The following is a 19,430-nucleotide window of genomic DNA, read 5'->3' as shown; positions in this document are numbered from 1 at the left end:
TATCAATGTTTTAAAATGTTTTTAAATTAAACCGGTTGAACTGCGAATCACTGCAAAAGACGAATCGAGCAAATGTTAAAACCGCTAATTTAAAAAATCGCAATTGAATTGTTGAACCGGTCGAGAATCGGTCGGTTGAACCGACCGTGACTCGGCCGATTTTTCGAATAAGGAACCAAACGTCGTCGTTTCATCAAGCTGCTGCGCAGGGCACACTAAGTCACTCACTCTGCCCTAACCAGACTCCATCGCCCAGAATCCAGATCCAAAACGCCTCTCTCACACTCAGTCCAAGGCTCCTCTCATTGAGCTCCTGGTCGTCCCTCACCTCCGTCCAGCCACCGCCCTCACCTCCGTCCAGCCACCGCCCTCACTTCCCCTCCTAGTAGCCATCGCAACCTTTCTTCCCTTCCATCGCGCAGCTATTGTGCGAACGTGGAAGCCTCCGTTGCGCAGCCACGCCGCCGCTAGCGTTAGCTCTGTTCCACTGCAGTCACTGTCCCGTTCGAAGGTGATCCTTGTCTCGGTGTCTCTGTCTCCCTCTTAATTGCTTTGTTGAAGGTTTCTTCTAGCTTCTAGGTAATTTTTTTTTTAACTATAATTGAATAATTTTTCAATTCTGTGCAATGTTCTGAAAATCGGATCGGATCGGCCGGTCGAACCGGCAACTTTAACAGTCCGGTCAGGCATGCAAAATCGCTAAAACAAAAACCGGTGAAAAATCGCGAACTGACCGAGAACCGGTCGGTTGGACTGAACCGGGAACCGGCCGGTTTGAAGGAAACGGCGTCGTTTGCAAACTTTGGCCTACTCATTAGTCATTACTGAACTGAACCACTTTACTTCTCACTCTCTCAGCCCAATGAGCCCATGTTCTGCTTGCCCGAATCATTCACTCTCCCTTATCCAACCCTAGCTACTCTTTTCGACCCACTGCCGCCTCTCCGTCGAGCCACTGCCGCGTCCGTCCGTCGAGCTCGGCCACCGTTCGTCCGTGTAGCCACTGCACCCAAGTCTCCAACTCCCCTGCTCTCTTCTTCCGCGAGCTCGCCCCATCCCCTACTCTTTGCATCTTCTTGCCATCGGCTTCATCTTCTTGCCGTCGTCTGGTCGGTGTCGTCCATCAATGAAGGGTCTGTCGGCGTCGTCTTCGAAGGTCAGTGACCGTCTTGCTCGCTTGTTCTTCATTTGTTCAGTTGTTCTTCGTTTTTTACTACTTTTTTATGCTCTGTTTTTGTGATTAGCTCTGATTTTGTGTGTTGCGATTTTATTGATTAATGAAAGTTTTGTGATTAGCCCAGGTTCTTTACTGATTATTGGTTTTTACTGATGTGATTAAACACCATGGCAGTTATATTACCTGCAGAAACGGTGCCAAGAATTGTGAATCCGCAATATTATTTTTTATTTAGGATTTAGGATTCAATTAAGAATTGGCTTTGGTATTATTTAAGAGCAGATTGCTGTTTTTGGCACCTGTATCACTAAAAAGTATTTAAAAAACCATAGTGTATGTGAAGCAGAAAGTGAGTGACATATTGTTTTCATGGATAATTCAACTTGCTGCATCGCATTACTAAGTATCTTTGTTCTAATGAATAAGAAAAAAATATAAATTGATATGAATCGAACAGGTTCTCCTCTTGTGAATAGGTTTTGCACTTGACTATAGGATAGGTAACTGTTATTGTTGAAATTATTGCTTAAAATGGATTTGTTACGCTGCTGCTGCTATAAATTAATTTATTTCTAGCTCTTGACCTCATGTTAGGAAGTTTCAGATGCCACATACTTAATTCTGTGTTGTATGTATTGCAAAGGGTACAATGTAGGTAGGCCGGCTAGTAAAGGAATTAGCAGCCGATGTAAATATTAAACGCAAAGCTAAAGGACTGCTTCCTCGTCCAGTGGGTTATGTAACAATTAAGTGTCAATTTTAGTTGGGTTATTCCTTTAATAATTATTTGACAAAAGAATTTCTCTTATTGCTCAAAAGAATTCATTTCCTTATCTAATATCTATACATAGAAAACATAATTTAAACCGTATGGGTAGTAACTTTGTACTGCTTTCTCTGTTGCAGCATTCTTATAACTCCTAAATGATATAAATATAGTGAAACACATTGAGTGAAAGTTTGGATCAATAAATTGCATAACCAAAATAATCTATCTGATTGCTGTGTATAATCTTTATGCTATTTCTTGTGTTTTTCATTTTACAAAAATAAATTTATTTTTCTTTTTAAGTTTTACACTAGTTCTCACTCTTTAGGACTTGTTTCAAATGAATATAACTAAGTTGAAGTGAATTATTCATGTCACTATGTAAAGGTTCGAGCTGGAATAGTTGGATACCCTAATGTTGGAAAGTCATCATTGATAAACCGTTTACTAAAGTGAAGAATGTGCCCTGCAGCCCCAGACTAGGAGTTACCCTAATTGTTCATGAACTTGTATTCTGTTGAAGTTGAAACTAGTGGCTTCTAATGTTGAGTACTTAACAAGTTTTTGCTAATTTTGATGATTGATGACAAATTTTCATGTTGGCATTTAATATTTAGATATTTCTTTTTACTATTTAACTTTTGAGTTTGTATTTTGATAAGATCATGTAGTTTTAGTGGATGACATTTCATGTAGCGTTTTAAATTTGGAAGATATTTTAATATTTATATTAGATTATAATTATATTTTAGGATGTTTATTTATAATTTATTTATTATTTTATTTTAAAACGGTTTTTTCGATTGAACCACGGTTGGACCGGTTGAACCAATAAATCAGTGAACCAGTGACGAGCGATTCGATGACCGGTCCGGTTCTCCGAACCTTGATTCTGTGAACTGTGAAGTGTGAACTGTGATTTTTTATTTTTCTGTGAACTGAAGTTATTGAACTAACTTTGTTGAATAATTATGATTAATTATTGTTAGATAAGCTATGAACTACTGAACTTTGTTGTTTGTTGAATAATTGTGAACTGTGAAGTGTGAAGTGTGATCTGCAATTTTTTTTTATTTTTCTGTGAACCGTGAACTGAAGTTAATGAACTGGACTGTGAACTTTGTTGAATAATTGTGATTAATTATTATTAGTTAAGCTGTGACCTACTGAACTTTGTTGTTTGTTGAATAGTTGTGAACTGTGAACTTTGTTGAATAATTGTGATTAATTATTCTTAGTAAAGATGTGAACTAATGAACTTTGTTATTTGTTGAATAGTTGTGAACTGTGATCTGTAATTTTTTATTTTTCTGTGAACTGTGAACTGAAGTTACTGAACTGAACGGTAAACTTTGTTGAATAATTGTGATTAATTATTGTTAGTTAAACTATGAACTACTGAACTTTGTTTTTTGTTGAATAATTGTGAATAATTATTGTTAGCGCTGTGAACTGCTGAACTTTGTTGTTGTTACTTTATTGGGTTGAATAATTATTAAATAATTTTTGCTGTTAAGATTATTCAATTATTGGGTTTGAGTGGTTTGCCGTGGGTTCTTGTGAATCTGTGATATTGTAATTGGATTTATTGTTATTGGATTGCCGATAATTTTTAGGCCCATAACCGCCAACAATGTCTGACCAACGTCCCAAGGGACTGCGTACCGATGGTCAAGCTCAGGTTGAAGTTCCTAACGAAGACCATTACTAAGACCATTACTACAGGCGGCGACGCTACCCTTCTCAAGTCGAATTGTATGAAGAAAAAAAAAAACAGCAACCTTCATCTTTGAATTTGTCCAATTTCGGGGTCTCGAAAGGAAACACGTAAGAACTCTGTGCTTATTTTCAGCGATTCAAATAATATTTTTGTTCCAATTACACCTTGAATTGGTCAAAATACCGGATTTTCTTACTTTTCGTGGAGAATTAGATCTAGTTATGGTTGACTGATATTGTGCACCATCATCTAGCTATAAGTATTGTTTATATCTTCTCGGTGTAAAAACCGAAAACTAAACCGTCTGTGATACTGAAATAGGCTTCCGATAGATCATATGAAATTGTGTTTTCTCAAGATTATGCAATTGTAAGTTTTTTTATTTTTTCTTTCTCATGAAAGGACAAAGTAAGGAACCGTACATATCACGAGGCCAGTAAAATTCGTGACAAGGTAATTAATTACAACCTTTTTTTTCATTCTTATTGTTCTTTTGATCTTTTGTTACTAATTGCATCCATTTTCAGACGGTTCTGGTTCTTGGATGCGGTACAGGCATCCTATCTTTTTTGTGCTGAGGCTGGGGCAACAAAAGTAAGTTCTTTCTCTATATGTTAATTCATATAAATTTTTGTAAATTAGTTTGAATATGCAAGTAATCATAGGTGTTGGGACTGACTTAGCATCAATCTGCAAGATTTGTGTAACACATCTTTTATGAGGTCATACCGATCTCTAGCATGTGCTATGTTTTCTCTCCGCCCTCCCTTTTGTTGATGGGTATGAGAGCATGAGAATCTATAAACAATACCACGCATAGTTAAAAAAAAAAGAAAAAGAAAATGAAGATGACAAATATTCCCTGCCATGATAAGATTGTAGGGACCTAATCTTGAGACCTGTGTGATTCTCCATTTGATTTTTAAATTGCATGAATGCCTGTAAAATTTGTGATTTTGTTTGAAGTAAAAAGATTGAAGTAAATCTAGTAAATGCATCCGCAAAAAAAATATAATATCGAAAACCATGATAAGATAACATGGGTGCTGGACCCCAAACATCATTATAAATCATCTCTAAAGGTGCATGAAATTGAAAAGAATCATATTGAAATGGAAGAGCATGCATCTTTGCCATGCAACAGTATTCACAAACCTTATTGTTCTTTGTATTATTATTAGAAATAGGAAGATTACATCTAGAAATGACATTCTTGATTACATTAGATGAAGCATGACCTAATCTATCATGCCAAAGAGAAAATGAGGGACAATTAGCACTGAAACTTCTAGGAACAAATTGAGAACTACATTGATTATCTCTAGGAAAATGAACTTGCTGGTTTGAGATAGATTCATTAGAAGTAGATGAAGTAATAGCAATTCTTTGAAATTCATATATGTCATGTTTAGGTATGCCCATTTCCTGTGATTTAACACCACAAAAAGTGGAATGAAATTCAAAGAAACAGTGGATATCTTCTGCAAATTTTTTAACACTGTGACATATCAGGGGCATGAATGATATTTCTTAGAAAAAAATTATCGATTTGTATATAAAGAAATGAGATAAGTGTGGCCAGTGTGTGCAATGAGAGTACCTGTTCCATTACCTAACAAAATGTGGTCAGAACCATTAAAGGTGATATGGTGAGATGCACCCATATCTGGAAACCAGGAATTATTTGAAAATTTTGCAGCAGTCTCTACATAGGCATTCAAAATGTTTGGTCATTCTACTAAAAATTGTGCCTTATTCGGGTCTATTTCGTGCTTCTGTGTGGCATCCAAAATGTTTGGTCATTCTACTAAAAATTGTGTCTTGTTCGGGTCTATTTCGTGCTTCTGTGTGGTGTACTGATGTGTGAACATTTCTAATTGATACCAGTGTAACAGTAGCTTGCTATTTAGGAAGGCATTGTCAAAATCGAATTGCCTTAAAGGGTCATCCAAATGACACTGCTATAGATAAAATCACACACAGTACTTGGTCTAACCACTGGGCTATATATTTGTTCATAGCCAAGTCCCTCAGTTTGTTGAAAACCTCTGCCCTCAGAATCTTCCCATATTGATCTCTTTTGATAGCAAAAATCCACTTGGTGCGAATTATGATAGTTACATTTTTAAGTCAATTCCTTGTCATTCATTTTTTCAATTTGTTTCTTGTTTGTCTTGCCTAGGTATATGAGTTGATGCCGGCACCGGACAGGTAATCATCCAAAATCACAATCTTATTCTTAAGTTTAGCTTGTTTCTAGTTAATTTCCTGTTACAAAAAATTGCTAAGAACCAACTCTGTTTAAAGCTTAAACTATCACATAAGTGTAGCTTGCTTCTTGGCTTCCACTTACTTTTACCCTTCTACAAGCAAGTGACAAATATTGTTGCCGTAAATGATCTTTCAGATGTTATCATTGTACTGAATGGGGGCGATTTGAGATAGTTACTATGAATAATAAGTTTTAAACTTCGAAAGAATTTTTGTACTTTTCTACTTTAAATTTTGATGGTCTATACTTGCATCTAGTAAGTAGAATGACCAAACATTTTGGATGTGCGGTCTGAATTTGATTTCACTTTTATTTTTTGAATTGGATAACTAAATCAAATTGTTACCGGCTAAATTTTAATTTAAACAATTAAGAAGACTTTTTGGTTGCAAAAATCATTTTAGTTTCTTCAACTCCTTAAAGTATATAAATTTTTTATTGAATTTTACTTACTTTATGTTGATGAGTAGGATGTTCAAATAAAAGAAGGTGGATGTGATGGTTTCTGACTGGACGGGCCAGATGCTTATTGACAAGGTACTTAGTTTGTATTCTTTTAGTTGAATGTTGAACACAGTATTATAAAATCATAAAAAGTTTTAAAATGTAAAATGTAGTTTTTTGTTTATTAAAATTTAAGTAAAACGAAACTCTCTTCTTTAGGACATGTTTTCATATTTCATCACTGCCAAAGATAGCTGGCTTGGATCCATAGGTCTAATCCTTCTTTCAAGTGCAGCAGTAAATTTTTTTTGCAAATATATAAATATCTACTCAAATTTTCTCATGAAAAGTTATTTTGTTAGGCTTACAAACTTCAATTTTATTTTGTAAACTGTATTTATGAATAATGATAAATCATAAGGGAATAAAACTGCTTGAATGCAATTAGAAACTCAGCAAGATAATACTGATTTCTTGATCTATGCATGTAGTTGTACCTGCCTCCTTTCACCAATCCTGAACGATACAGTGAAAGAGTTGATTGTTGGCTAAATGTTTCCGGAGTTAACTAAACTTTTAGCCAACAATCAACTTCGGAAATATTTAGCCAACAATCAACTCTTTCACGGTATCGTTCAGGATTGGTGAAAGGAGCCACGTACAACGACATGCGTAGATCAAGAAAGTAGTATTATCTTGTTGAGTTTCTAATTGCATTCAAGCAGTTTTATTCTCTTATAATTTATCATTATTCATAAATACCAGTTTACAAAATAAAATTGAGTAAAAATTAAAGATAAAATTGAAGTTTGTAAGTCTAACAAAATAACTTTTCATGAGAAAATTTGAGTAGATATTTATATATTTGCAAAAAAAAATTACTACTGCACTTGAGCCAGCTATATCGGCAATGATGAAATATGAAACATGTCCTAAAGAAGAGAGTTTCATTTTACTTGAATTTTAGTAAATAAAGAACTACATCTCAAAACTTTTTATATATGATTTTACAATACTGTGTTCAACATTCAACTAAAAGAATACATATTAAATACCTTGTCAACAAGCATCTGGCCTATCTAGTCAGAAACCATCACATCCACCTTCTCTTCTATTTGAACATTCTGCTCATCAACATAAAGCAAGTAAAATTCAATAAAATTTTTATATACTTTAAGGAGTTGAAGAAACCAAAATGATTTTCGCAACCAAAAGGTCTTTTTAATTGTTTAAATTAAGATTTAGCCAGTAACAATTTGATTTAGTTATCCAATTCAAACAAAAAAAAGTGAAATCAAATTCAGACCGCACATCCAAAATGTTTGGTCATGCTACATGCTAGATGCAAGTCTAGACCATCATAATTTAAAGTAGAAAAGTACAAAAACTCTTTCGAAGTTTAAAACTTATTGTTCACAGTAACCTACCTCAAATCGCCCATTCAGTACAACGATAACATCTGAAAGATCATCTGTTGCAACAATATTTGTCACCTGCTTGTGGAACGGTAAAAGTAGGTGGAAACCAAGAACACAAGCTACACTTATGTGATAGTTTAAGCTTTAAAAAGAGTTGGTTCTTAGCATTTTTTGTGATAGGAAATTAACTAAACACAAGCTAAACTTAAGAATAAGATTGTGATTTTGGATGATTACCTGCCTGGCAATATCGGTGCCGGCATCAACTGCATATACCTAGGCAAGACAAACAAGAAACAAATTGAAAAAAATGAATGAATAAATAAGGGACTGACTTAAAAATGTAACTATCATAATTCGCAACAAGTGGATTTTTTCTATCAAAAGAGATCAATATGGGAAGATTCCGAGATACAAAAAGACTTGTGGGCAGATGTTTTCACCAAAGTGAGCGAGTTGGCTATGAACAAATATATAGCCCAGTGGTTAGACCAAGTACTGTGTGATTTTATCTATAGCAGTGTCACTTGGATGACCTTTAAGGCAATTCGATTTTGACAATGCCTTCCTAAATGACAAGCTAACTGAAACTGTATATAGGATGCAACCACAGGGTTATTTTGTTACACTGGTACCAATTAGAAATGTTCACACATCAGTACACCACACAAGCACGAAATAGACCCGAACAGGACAATTTTTAGTAGAATGACCAAACATTTTGGATGTACATAAGCTAGCCTATATAGAGGTTTTTCTGGCAGAACAAGAGTTCAATGTCAAGTCTGTGGCAGAATGGGACATTCTGTCTTGACCTGTTCCATCCTACAATCAAAATTATCAAGCATCTCCACCTTCTTCGAGTTCAAACTCAGGCCCACCAATTCCTCCACCGGCATCATACCACAATCCAAGAGCTTATCTTTCTACTATCGCAAAATTTTCAAACAATTCCTAGTTTCCAGATACTGGTGCATCTCACCATATCAATCAAATCTCTTAACAGCATCTGAATTTAATGGTTCTGACACATTTTGTTAGGTAATGGAACAGGTACTTCCATTGCACACACTGGCCATACTTATCTCATTTGAAATATCATTCATTGTTTTCTAAGAAATATCATTCATTGTTTTTTTGAATTTCATCCCACTCTTTGTGGTGTTAAATCAAAGGAAACTCAGTAGATACTCCTCCGGGGCATACCTAAGCATGGCATATATGGATTTCAAAGAATTGCTATTACTTCATCTACTTCTAATGAATCTGTCTCAGAACAGCAAGTTCATTTTCCTAGAGATAATCAATGTAGTTCTCAATTTGTTCCTAGAAGTTTCCATGCTAATTGTCCCTTATTTTCTCTTTGGCCTGATAGATCAGGTCATGCTTCGTCCAATGTAATCAAGAATGTCATTTCTGAATGTAATCTTCCTATTTCTAATAATAATACAACGAACAATAAGGTTTGTGAATACTGTTGCATGGCAAAGATGCATGCCCTTCTATTTCAATCTTATTCTTTTCAATTTTATGCACCTTTAGAGATGATTTATCCTGATGTTTGGGGTCCAGCACCCATGTTATCTTATCATGGTTTTTGATATTATGTTTCTTTTGTGGATGCATTTAATAGACTTACTTCAATTTTTTTACTTCAAACAAAATCACAAGTTTTACAGGTATTCATGCAATTTAAAAATCAAATGGAGAACCACATAGGTTTCAAGATTAAGTCCCTGTTCTTTTCTAACTATGCATGGTATTTTTCATAGATTCTCATGCCCTCACACCTATCAACAAAATGGGAGGGCTAAAAGAAAACATAGGCACATTGTAGAAATTGGTATAGTCTCGTAAAAGATGTGTTACACAAATCTTGCAGATTGATGCTAAGTCAGTCCCAACACGTATGATTACTTGCATATTCAGACAAATTTACAAAATTTATATGAATTAACATATCGAGAAAGAACGGTTGCCCCTGCCTTAGCACAAAAAATGGATAGGATGCCTGTACTGCATCCAAGAACCAAAACCGTCTGAAAATGCATGCAATTAATAACAAAAGATGAAAAGAACAATAAGAATGGAAAAAAAAGTTTATAATTAATTACCATGTCACGAATTTTACTGGTATGATAGTAGATGGCCTCGTGAGATGTACGGTTCCTTACTTTGTCCTTTCGTGAGAAAGAAACTTACAATTACATAATCTTGAAAAAACACCATTTCATATGATCTATGGAAGCCTATTTCAGTGTCATAAACTGTCTAGTTTTCGGGTTTTATACCGAAAAGGTTTAAACAATATTTATAGCTAGATGATGGTGTGCAATATCAGTCTGCCATAAACCGCCGGTTACTAGATCTAATCCTCCACAAAAAGTAAGAAAATCCGCGTATTTTAACCAATTCAAGGTGAAATTGAAACAAAAATATTTGATTCGCCAATCCTAAAAAAAGAAATAAACAAAGAGTTCTTATGTGTTTCCATGCCGCCTTTTGAAAGATCAAAGTTGTATTAACCTTGTTTTTTTTTTCTTCGTTCAATTTGATTTGAGGAGGGTAGTGTCGCCGGTAGTAATGGTCTTCGTTAGGAAATTCAACCTGAGCTTGACCGTCGGTACGCGGTCTCATGGGATGTTGGTCAGTCATTGTTGGCGGTTATGAGCCTAAAAATTATCAGCAATCTAAGTACAATATCACAGGTTCACAAATATCACAGGTTCACAAGAACCCACGGTAAACCACTCTAACCCAATAATTTAATAATTTTAACAACAAAAATTATTCAATAATTATTCAACCCAGTGAAGTAACAACAACAAAGTTCAGTAGTTCACAGCACTAACAATAATTATTCACAATTATTCAACAAAGTTCAGTAGTCAAGCCAGTTCGAGCTCGACTCGTTAATAGCTCGATAAGCTAAACTCGTGAGATGGTGAGTTAAGGTTGAACTCATAAATTAAATGAGTCTAGTTTGAATTTAGATAAGCTCAACAAATAAAGGATTTCTCATATTACAAGCAGTTATTTGAAGTTCTATCATGCCAAGTGACTAGTATGAGTGATGATGTTTTGCAGCCTTCATTTGACAAGAAAGCATGCATCTTCTATAAAGAGGGACAGAGCAAAAGAGCATGAAGAGTGTGTCGGGTTAACCACTACAGCACACAACTTCTTCGGATTTTGGATGGGGGTAGCAGTGTCACAGGCTCACATGATGGATGCACAGTAACATTAATTTCACACTATATATATAGTTGTAAGGGGCATGATTCTGAGGTTCACTTGTATTAGTATACGTGTGAGGTTGACATGCAAAAACTATCATAAACCAAACACAAATAAACAATGACAAAATCATATCCGTGAGGGCCCAGAAGCAATTATGATACATCAATTTTTTGCAAAGTGGTTGCATCTTGGTATGTTCTTCAATGTTTGCATACTTCAATTCACTTAAGGAGATCGTTTTATTTATTTTTTTTCATTCAGTTGATGGAAAAGAAAAAAAGAGAAAAAAAAATCTTTATTTACAAAATGGTAAAGATCTAAATGCATACACATATTTTATTAGTGCTGATTTTGGGTTGGTAGATAAGATCAACTTTCAAGGCTCCTATGTCTTGCTTATTGATGGTTGTATCTAGCTGTTTAAATTTCAAGTAATATTTATTTAGTTTAGAAATTTAATTTTAATACACTAATAAATTAGTTTTAGCATTTTATACATACATTTAAATAATTATATTTTTAATGAAAAATGCTAGAAGACCTTTAAAATTTATTGTTTTTGGCTATCAATTAGTCATCAATATTTAAAAATATTGAAATAAAAGTATGTCGTTGAATTATTGAAAATAAAAAAGAATAAACAGCTAAAAATAATTGTCAAAAATAATAAATTCTAATAGTTTTAATCATTTCTCTTATTTTATTAACTATGTAAAAATGATCATTCAAAAAGAACAAATAAAATTAAATAATTTTGTAAAATATTTTATTCGATAGATGCATCAAAATTAAATTCTTAACTTATAACTAACACTCTTTTTTTATCTTTTATTTTTAAATTTTTCAAAAATTTATTTTAAATAATGATAATTTAATCATTTAAAGTTATTTAAAAAAATTTTCGTTGCCAAATACTTTACCTTATATATTCTTATTTCCTTTAACTAATTTAAAATAACAACAACAACAACAACAACAACAATAATAATAATAACTATGATCCTGGCAAATGTTAACCTACATTAGACTTTAGTAGATTAAGGCAATTCTGCAGATATCCTGTTTAAGCCCGCCTTTGACAAGCTCAGATTAGAGGAAAAGGATCTAAGGGCATACCCGGATAGCCTCTTTGGATTGGGAGATATCCCAATCCGACTTCTAGGTTACATCTTATTATACACCACCTTCGAAAAGGGAGCCAGGTCGAGGACACTAAGTATCGACTTCATTGTAGTCAACGAAAATTCAGCATACAATGTCCTAATAGGTCGAACAACCTTGAACTGACTTGCAGCCGTCGTTTCCACCCCACATCTTTGCATGAAGTTTTCCACTGCTAAAAGGAGATCAAATGCTAACAAGAAAATGTTATAATGAGAGCCCCAGTTTGAAAAGCAGCTCAGAGGACAAAGAAGTCAATATAATTGAGTTAGGCGAAGTCCGAGTTTGAGAAGAACTACGACCCTAACCAGAAGGCAAAACAGAGGAGATACAAATCGGAGACCATCCCGACAAAACAACGAGTATAAGGGAGAACCTGAAAGAAAGGCTGAAGAAACAGCTCGTTGAATTATTAAGGAAAAAAAACTCTTATCACTTTGCCTGGAAAGCCTTTGACATGCTCGCTACAGATCCCGACTTGATGTGCCATAGGCTTGCTATGTACCCATGCTCCCGACATGTTCAGCAAAAACGTAGAAAAATTGGACCAGAGCGAATACAAGTCGTCGAAGAACAAGTGCTGCTAGAAGTAGGATTCATAAGGGAGGTCAAGTATCTGCTTTGGCTGGCCAATGTGTTGGTAAAAAAAAAAAGAAAATGGAGAATGTGAGTCGATTACACTGATCTCAATAAAGCTTGCTCTCAGGACCCTTATCCACTCCCTAGCATCGATGCTCTGGTCGACTCCACTTCAGGCTACAGATACTTGTCCTTTATGGACGCCTACTCAAGATACAATCAAATCCCGATGTATAAGCAGGATAAAAAAAGACCTCAATTTTTAGTGGCTTTAACATGCATACGTTTGTTTTGTGTCTCTACTTTGTAATTTTATCTCTGTTGTAATTAGTTTATATTCAGCTTTCACTGTACTTACTACTTAATGCCTTATTATTGTATTACCAATAAAACAACATTTTTCAGATTTTTACTATTTTATTTTATTTTATTTTAACAATAAAACTATTTTAGAACAAATTGTTCATCCACAACACACCTGATCTGCAGAATGAACCGAACATATTATTAAGGTAAAACAATTATATAGTACTAAATGAATGGAATATTATCCATTAAATAAAATCAAATTCAAAACAGCTTTCTGCAGAATGAATCAAACATGTTATTAAGGTGAAACAAGTGTATAGTACTAAATGAACGAAACATTATCCATTGAATAAAATCAAATTCAAAACAGCTTTTTGCATAATGAACTGAAGACGTTATTAAGGTGAATCAACAGTATAGTACTAAATGAACGGAACATTATCCACTATATAAAATCAAATTTAAAACACTTATGTCTACAATTTAGATATTATCAATTCAATTCAGAACATTTGCGTACATTCAATTCAATTTAACAATTGTATTCTGTTCCGAGGGTTACCTGAAACCAGATGATGTTTGGGCTTGGAGGTGAGGCCCAAATGCTTGAGGGAGTGGTCTCTGACTTGTCCTGCGTCAGAGAGCCGCCGTCTGAGTTGCGTGTCTGAAAAGGTAGGGGGTGGTACCTGCAAGACACTCCAATGCCTAAGTCGGCAAGGGGTTAAGCAGGTTTTTGATGTATTGGAACTTAAAGGTACTTGAGTGTGTCAGGGTATTTATAGGTGATGAACCAATAACCACCGTTGGAGTAGTTCCACTTCTGATGGTAGATAACCGTCCCTTTATCTTAGGGCTGTTGAGATCTCCCTTCTAGAAGTGGGTGAGAGATTTAGGGAGGCAGTTACTTACGTGGGTAAGTATAAGCTGCCGTTTTTGTCGATTCCGATCTCCTTAAAGAGGTCGGATATATGGTAGAGGCAACTCTCTCAGTAGGGCTTTTTCAGCTTTATTGGGACTGGCTTATGTTTTGGGTCAGGGTATGAACAGTGCCCCTACTTGAGTTCGATCTCTTTACTTTGAGTCGGATTCAAGTATGAGTGAAGTCGGAGATATTTAGGTCGGTATCTTTTGTCAAGTCGAAAAACCAATGTGATTTTGAATAAAAGTGACGTGATTTCAGGTTGCCAACTGTCGCGTCCTTTAGCTTTTCGCATTAACACGTGGGGGCAGTTATGTTGGTAACGACACACCCTTTAAATGAATGGGACTTTTTACGGTTTTGCCCCTAGTGCCTTATAAATACTTTTCCCTTTTTTCTCTTCTTTTTCGTCTTCCCCTGTGAACTTTCTTTCTTGCTTCCTTCGTCTTCCAGTGTTTGGTGCTTCAAAATGCTTGCTCTTCCTTTGTTGAGACTTCCTTCTCTTCGTTCTTCTCCAAAGAAAGGTTAATTCCTTATTGTTTTAACTTTTTTCTGGATTTACGACGTTCTTTACTGTTTCTGTAATTTCTACCTGATGAACTAGGTGACTGTCAAGGGATTTTATGTGGTTTTATATGTCTCTATTGTCATCTTGTTGTTGTACTCGTTAGGAGCCTTCAAGACCTGTTGTGTTTCGCTTTTTCTTTAAAAGTTTATTTCTTTGTGGCTGTGGGTTGCTCTTTAAAAGAAAACTGCCCCTGTTTCGAACTTGTTTGTAATGATTCCCTTTTTTGTGCAATGTAAGTATACCATCCTATATGTCTCGGTCATTTGTTTCCAAAATATCTTCGAGGGTTCCTAAGGACTTGTTGAGATGGGTAGATACCTTAGTTCTTTGCGAAATTCCTTTAGTAGATAGTGTTTTTGTGGATGAGTTTTGAAAGCACCACAGGCTCTGCAGTTCTGAGGAGGATGAGGTGAATTACGAATTGGTTGCCCTTGATTCTGAGGATCGAGTCTATTTTGGTCGAGTTATAGATTCTGAACCTCACTTCATTTTCATGTATGATTGTTTTTTCACCCGGCTTGGGGTGACTTTTCCTTTTTCTGATTTTAAAACAAAAGTCCTGTCTTACTGCGGAGTTGCTCCTTCCCAATAAATTCTTAGGGTTTCATGAAAATCTACCAGCTTGTCAGTCGTGAGCTTGGTTTTCCAATTTAAGATATTCTTCTTTCTATTTCATCTTACCAAACCCTTTAGCACCACTTCTAATAAAAACAAATAGCAATGGGATTCCTTTTGAGCCATTCAAGGTCGAAAAGTCTTTTCCATTTTTGATGAATTCTTCCATGATTTCAAGAATTTCTTCTTCAAAGTCTGAGCCGTAGAGGGTCACCATCCCTTTTTCTAAGTGAGAATAATGAGCCTCACTTTCCACTATATTGGATAGAGGCAACCTTTGTTGAAAAATAAAATTTAGTGGATTTGGACAAAGTCGAAGAGGCTGTGGTCGAATTTCTCTGAGAGGCTTGGGGGCGGGTTTCAAATCTCGACACAAAAACGTTTATTCTCGAAACTCCGAGTTATATTCGTACCAAGCTAGGTAGTCGTTTACTTTTTATTTGTAGATTTTTTTTTGCTTTTTTGACCTATCTGTTTTTTCGACCTGTTTGCTAACGCCCTCAAGTTTCTTTTCCAGAAAAAATGAAGAGTGGATCTAAGGTGTACCTTAAGGTCCAGGAAGCAAAAAGGAACGCTCGCGCCCGTGCTGCTCAATCGCAGGAGGGCGGAACGTCGGCGACACCTTCTCCTCAGAAGTCGGATTCGGGGACCTCCTCCTCCTCCTCCTCCTCCTCTTCCTTTTTTATTTGCTACCCCACCTATCCCTCCCTTCTCGGAGCCAAGTTCCAAGAAGAGAAAAACCTTGGAGCCTGGTTTTTCCAATATTAGCGACGCTGGATTTGACGGAGTGAAATTCTGTGAGAAGCACATTCTGCCCCACAGTTCTATTTCTATGGATGATGCTTCAATCAGAAATCATCTCTTGGTTTTGATCTGGGGAGGGATAAGGACTACTGTGGTTTGCACTTCCCTCCTGAAAGAGCTAAATAGGACTCCTCTGAATGCCACTCAACGTTCTCTGGAGTCCCTTCAGGCCGAGGTGGCCACTATTCAGGGGGTAGAAAAGGAGCTGGAGGAGGAAAAGGCAACCCTCAAGGCCAAGCTCCAGAAAGCTCGGGAGGCATAGAGACAATCTCTTGCTTCTCGTGCTATGGCTGAGGGGTTGTTACAAAAGGTTGAACAAAGTTATGCGAGAATTTTTTGGGACAACCTGAATTTAAAGGAGCAAATGGAGTGGCTTAGAGAGGCTTATATGGACTTGAAGGAGTCTGTTGCTGAAGGTATCGAAGAGGTGTTTGAGATGCTTAAACAATAACTTCGGGTTCTTGCTCCCGACTTGGATTTGCCACCTCTTTACCCTGATAAGGTCGTAATTGACTGAAAGATCATCTCTCCTCTTTGTGCTTCTACTGATTCCGAGCTGAAAACTGCTGGGCAATGCTTGATGGAATCTCCTCCCTGAGAAGTTGCTACCTCCTCGGAAGTCCTTTCGAGTTCTTTGAGTCAGCCCGAGGTTGTTCCCTCCGAAAAGGTTCTTCTAATCCCTCCAACTTCTACTGCCGATCTGATCTCCTCTCCGGCTGATGACCCAAATCCTCTCCTTGGTCCTATTTAATGTTTCTGCTAAGGCCCGGCTTGTGGGACCTTTTTTATGAACACTTTATGTATATTTTGAATATTTTTTGTTTGTTTATTTCTGTCTCTGATCCTTCGGAAAGGATTTTTAACAAACTATAAATGTTGATCCTTTATGATAGGGTCTTCAACTATCTTCTTGCTTGTAGATATTTTAAAAAGATCTTTCAACTACTGTCGAGCTTATTTTGGTGACTATTGATGAGGCTTTTCATGAAGCCTTTTAGCATTTTATGCTTTATTCTTAGGATTCTAGTAAGCTTGTTTTCATAACATAAATTGATTTATCTGTTACTTGAACTGTTTATGAGGCTTTGATGCAAGCCTTCATGAAGTATCCTAAATCTTTAGGACTTGAAGGAATAAGTTCTTCCATTATTTAGCACAAACGTTCAACTTGCTTTGTTATTGAATCGTTTTCATAACTTAGGTTATTTTTGTGATGCATTTTGTTCTGCCCAGGGGCTCTCCGACTTATAAGTTATTGGCCATGTTAGTCCCGAGTTGTTATGATCGTCATTTATAACCTCTTTACACCGACTTATACCTCGTCGCTTTATCTTGCCGACCATATAGGTCGGGCAACAGATTTTCGCATTTTTTTAGCTTAAGCCGGTTCGTATCGTAAAAAATGAAATTTAAAAGAAAAAATATTATCATTAATGAAATGTAACTTACAAAGATTCTTTTGCTACTAAGGGAGTAAAATTCTTGCCCCTAGTCCTCACTTTGATGTCTCGTTAAAACCCCTTTTCGAAAAATCATTTTTGGGAAAAAACCTTGAAGTCGAAAAAAGAGTACATCAGGGAGCGAGGTTCGCTTCTAGCTATAATATATTTTTTTTTTAAATTGCAAGCATGACATGACCTTGGGAGCTCGACTCCGTTCAAGTCGGACACATTGTAGTAACTTTTCCCCAAGACTTCCATTACCTTGAAAGGTCCCTTCTAATTCGCAGCAAGTTTCCCTTCGCCCAACTTATTTATTCCGATGTCATTTCATATCAGGACTAAGTCGCTTGTGGTGAAGCTTCTTCGAATGAATTTGTGATTGTATCTAGTTGTCATCCTTTGCTTTAACGCTGCTTGTCTTATTTGTGCTTGTTCGCGGGCTTATGGGAGTAGTTTCAGTTCTTCTTTTTGGGGTTGAATATTTCTGACTTCATCATAAAATCTCACCTTTGGACTTTGCTCATTAATATCTACTAGGATCATGACTTCTGTTCCATATGCAAGTCGGAAGGGTGTTTCTCCAGTCGTGAAGTGAGGTATTGTTCTATAAGCCCATAGCACTTGTGGGAGTTCTTCTACCCAAGTCCCTTTTGCTTCTTGCAACCTTTTCTTTAGTCCAACTAATATGACTTTATGGGATACTTCTGCTTGTCCATTAGCTTGGGGATGTTTTACTGATGTGAATTGATATTTTATCTTTATGCTGGATACCAAGTTTCTGAATGTAGAGTCAGTAAACTGAGTACCATTATCTGTAGTGATAGAGTGTGAAACCCCGAACCGAGTAATTATATTTCTGTACATAAATTTTTTATTTCTTTGTGCTGTGATAGTACCTAATGGCTCTATCTCTATCCATTTAGTGAAGTAGTCTATTTCCACGATGAGGTATTTGACCTGTCCAGGCGCTTTCGGAAAAGGTCCAAGTAGGTCTAATCCCCATTTTGCAAAATGTCATAGAGAGGTTATACTAATGAGTTTTTCAGGGGGAGTGACATGGAAATTGGCATGCATTTGACATGGTTCACACTTTTTAACGAAGTCGGTGGCGTCCTTTGGCAAGGTCGGCCAGAAGAATCCAGTGAATCCTCCCGATATCATGTGAACGTGTCATTCTGGAGTCTGTGGGAGCGGACCTCATCGGTCGACTTCTTTGTCGTCTCTTTTTCTTTTTCTGTGATTGTCCGATCTTTCCATGAGATATTTGTCCAACCGACATTCCCTGGCCAGCTTTTCTATCATATTTTTTAGGTCATAACAATCATTTGTTGAATGTTCGTACAGCTTGTGGTACTCACAATACTCATTACAGCTTCCACCCTTTTTTTATCGAACATGGGGGAGGGATCTTTTCGGTGTGACGGATTTCTCTGTAAATGTCCACGAAAGAAACTCGTAACGGAGTATAATTGTGGTACCTTCTAGGTTTCTCGGGTCTGACTTCTTCTTTCTTCTTGGGATCCCTCTCTTTTTTCTTTAGCTGATGCGGATGCCCAAGTCACCAACTCGATTCTCGTAACTTGGCATTTTCTTCTATATTGATGTACTTTTCAGCTTGCTCTTGTACATTGTTCAAAGAAGTCGGGTGCCTTTTTGAGATAAATTGGGAGAAGGGTCTTTCTCAGAGACCATTGACCAGCCCCATTATTACCGCCTCAGTAGACAGGTCTTGGATTTCCAAGCATGCTTTGTTGAATCTTTCCATGTAGTCTCTCAGGGGATTTTCTGACCTCTTGTTTGACTCCGAGTAGGCTGGGTGCATGCTTGACATTATCTTTTTTTAATTGAAAATCGTGTAAGGAATTTATGCACTAGGTCGTCGAAACTCGTAACCAACCTAGGGGCAGGCAGTCAAACCACTTCATGGCTGTTTTTTTCAAGGTTGTCGGGAAAGCCTTGTAGCGAGTAGCATCCGAGGTGTCAGCCAAGTACA

At 36.4% G+C, this 19,430-nt stretch overlaps 1 long non-coding RNA gene across 1 annotated transcript; it reads left to right on the top strand.

Moving 5' to 3' along the window:
* The first annotated feature begins 831 nt into the window (after positions 1-831).
* Positions 832-10,120, top strand: LOC112712274 (uncharacterized). The gene is made up of 4 exons (XR_003157741.2): positions 832-1,156; positions 3,563-3,773; positions 4,069-4,119; positions 9,869-10,120. It is a non-coding gene; the product is annotated as an uncharacterized lncRNA (long non-coding RNA).
* The last annotated feature ends 9,310 nt before the right edge of the window (positions 10,121-19,430 follow it).

This window comes from Arachis hypogaea, chromosome 9 (assembly GCF_003086295.3).
Source record: "Arachis hypogaea cultivar Tifrunner chromosome 9, arahy.Tifrunner.gnm2.J5K5, whole genome shotgun sequence".
Lineage (NCBI taxonomy): Eukaryota > Viridiplantae > Streptophyta > Magnoliopsida > Fabales > Fabaceae > Arachis > Arachis hypogaea.
The sequence above is the reverse complement of the archived record's forward strand: the minus strand, read 5'-3'. Positions and strand labels throughout refer to the sequence as shown.